Raw genomic sequence first — 3,509 nt, 5'->3', positions numbered from 1 at the left:
GTGTGTGCCTGTTATTTGAAGCACTTCCGTCACACTGGGTTGTCTGGGGCAGTTCTGGGCTATGGGGCTGGCGATGGGCAGGAGTGTTTCCTGTCCACCAGGATGGTGGCTGTGAGCGGACACCCCCCTTTTCTTGGGAAGTTGTGTTGTTTAGTGAATTTTCTCAGCCACTGGATTATTGCCTTTTGTCTCAGAGCTCTCTTAGTTCTGCTCTTGACTTGCCGTGCCCAAATTGCAATTCTTTGAAGCTTTCTGTATTGAGCTTCTTAGAGTAATTGTTTTAGAAAAAGCAAAAAGGATTTAAAAAAAAAAAACAAAAAAAACAAAAAAAACGGCCCTCCTCAGAGATCTAATGGGTTATTGAAATGCTAATAGACAAAGCAACCAGGGCCAGTAAGGAAAGGTGCACAGGGCAGAGAGATCAGCTTTGCTTCGGGATTTGCATATGCGCCTCAAGGCCTGAGCTCCGCCCTTCCCCCCTCTGTGTTCACCAGAACTCCAAAAATCCTCCGCTTTTATTTTGGAGTTTTTTCGTGTTGTTTTTTTTCTATGCCTGTCTCCTCTCTGCTGGGCTGGCTGCTCTCAGAGTCTCTGGTGTCTGGTCTCAGTCTATCTATGGTTGGAGTTTGAATCAGTAGAATGAGTTTCCGATAAGAGCAGCCACTGCAATTCTCCCTTCTCCTTCCCGGAGCTGACAGCCCCTCCTCCCACGGGACTGAGCCTGGCAGGGAGGGGCGCGGGTCCCCTGGCCGCAAAAACTTACAGATTTCGCTGATCTCAGCAGTTCCACGTTTTCATGAGTGTTGTATGAAGTATGCCCAAAGTCAGATTGCTCTGTGGTGTCCAGTCCACGCAGTTCCTGGTTTTTTACCTACTTTCCTGGAGGAGTAGCTAAAACTTACAGCTCACCAGTCTGCCATCTTGCCCCGCTCCTCGGCAAGCTTCTTAAGCTCTTCTGTAGACAGAGATTTTTCATTTGGTAAAATGAGAACTTGGAAATTGGAGGTGTTGCAAGTCCTATTTGACTCAAGGCATTTATTCACTGATTTGGTAAATATATTGAGATTCTTCTATGTATCAGGCACTGTTTTAGGTGCTAGCAATACAGTCATGGCTACAATCAAAATGTCATGGAATGTTCTATAAAATTCCTTGATCTTAAGACAGTTGTTCTACAGGTGGCAAGGAGCGGGGGGGGGGGGGGGATTTTCCAAATCACATGGGGAGTCTTTTCTAGAAAGTATACTTGCACCATCTCCTAGGCCCTCCAGCCCACCTCCAGCTGCCCCAGGAGATAAGTAATATCGTGAACCATTGCTATCACACTTGGGGTACCCTTTGTGCAGGCCAGGCAGAAGGTCGAGAATTAGTGTTTTAAGTGATACCACAAATGAAAAAGGTACCAATCATATTGGTATATTTTGAAGTCTGAAGGGAGATTCATTAAAAGAGCCAATTCTAAGCTTAAAGTAAGTTTGGAAGTGCACTTGAATTAACAGTCTCTGATTAATTTAAAACCTATGAACAGCTGTTCCAATCAGATAATATGAGGATGCCTAACTATACTATTTTTGGCCATGATCCTTCACGCTGAATTCCTGCAGCAACATCATTTGTTAAAATACACCATCATGGGGCGGGGCCAGGGCGGAGCAGCGGTTGAGGTCTCTGCGCCCACAGCTGCCACGAGGCTCGCGGTGGCGGTGCGAGTGGAATTGGCGAGCAGAAGTGGCAAGCCACCGTTTCACTCAGTTTGGACCCTGGTTTCCCACAAAAGACTCAAATGGCTAATGTTTGACAACCTTATGTACCACATGTACATAAAATATGTAGATAAAAGATCATTTGTTTTGAATCATTTTTTTCAGCCGTATTTACATATATGGCTTTTCCTCGCCAAAGTGGATGACTTCACGTGTTTCTCTGGAGCACTCTGATAATGAGACAATTTGTATGCAGTGATACCGTTATTCTGTCCGCCACCATTCTCCAGCTATTGCCAAGACAGAGATTGCTTTAAGTGGTGAATCACATTTACTAGCAGCTATCTTTGCTTACTGGGACAATTCTTAGTCCTAGAGTAAGGCACAGAACAGGTATTTCTCAGCGATGGAGAAGTAACTTTTCTTGCTAACCACACCTTAAATGGGGAAATACTTCAACATGCAGAGAATGGGGCTATAGATGTAAAAAATTTTGTCTTGTCTGAAAAAGGAGTAATTATTGTTTCATCAATCTTCAACAGAAAAGGGAATGGGTGATAGGAATACACATGGATTATCAATTATACTTCCATAGAAAGAACTGAGCTTCTGTCTTGCAGTGCACTGAGTGTTCACAGATTTACACATGAAAGGAAGGAAATGGACATATAAGAAAAGGCAAGAAAGTGTCCAGAAGATTGTTTTAGGAGTAGAGGGAATGGAAATCAGGGTCAGAGTATTCTTCCAGTGCTTACTGGGGAAGTCACTCCTCTAATGGAACTGCTTTCATCCATGAAAATCACAGTGTTTCTGAAAGAAATCAATATAGCTGATAATACTGGATGATGGTATTGGTGACAGTTGTCATGAAGGCTTCCTTCTCCATGCCATCAGCTCACAGCCCTCTGGCTGTTCTGCAGCAGTAGGGAGCTGTACAAAGAAAGTATATAAGACAGTGGAAGCATTATGCCTTTTTTTGAGTCCAGCAGAGAGAAAAACCCCTGATGATGTGAAACAGAATCAACATTGAAATAGGAGTCAGGACTCTTTGTACAAAGCCTGCTAAAGTATTCAACTTGGAAGCTCTGTGCTACTCTTCCAGCAGATCATGTATGCTCCTTATCCCACCACACACATGGATGTGAATGTCAGTACTGTCCAGCAGATTCCACCCTGTCATGAACATTTATAACCAACGTAGATACATGAGATCAGAGCATTCTGGATAGCCAGTTAGAAAACATGGCTCAGGATACAATTATCTACACAGATGAAAGTTTTACTCCTGATATGCATTTAATGTTCTGCTTTTTAATAGTCTCTAAGCAGGAATATGAATGAGTAAAAACAAAACAAGCCTGTGTTTACAAAGAAATAAATATTATTAGAATTATGCTTGAAGAAACATTTGGTTAACCAAGCATTTTTTTCCTCAAATGTCCATTGTTCTACATATAATTGTGCTTCCCTAATATAACTGTTTTCCCTAATATAGGTTAGATTATCCCTTAAAAATAAATATTTAAGTATTTATTCAACAAATATAAACTTAGCTTCTAGGCACAGCACTAGGTGCTGGCATAACTGTGATCAACAAGACAGTCTCAGCTCTGGCTCTCACACTGGTTAGTCTCATGTATAATAGTCACTGAACAGGCTTATTAACTAAACCACAGGAGTAATTCCAAGTCTTTTCTTTTTCTTGATATATAAATATAAAATACAGCAAAACTGACAAAATAAATTAATAAGGTATTCTTTTACTTTGTAAAACAATGACAATACCACCACCACAATCCTGACAAT

General features: G+C 41.7%; 1 pseudogene; it reads left to right on the top strand.

The window, feature by feature from the left end:
- Window positions 1-1,577: 1,577 nt before the first annotated feature.
- LOC119535379 lies at window positions 1,578-3,044 on the top strand (annotated as a pseudogene).
- Window positions 3,045-3,509: the final 465 nt, after the last annotated feature.

This window comes from Choloepus didactylus, chromosome 5, assembly GCF_015220235.1.
Source record: "Choloepus didactylus isolate mChoDid1 chromosome 5, mChoDid1.pri, whole genome shotgun sequence".
NCBI lineage: Eukaryota > Metazoa > Chordata > Mammalia > Pilosa > Megalonychidae > Choloepus > Choloepus didactylus.
Note: the sequence above shows the minus strand (reverse complement) of the source record. Positions and strands in the feature narration are given on the sequence as shown.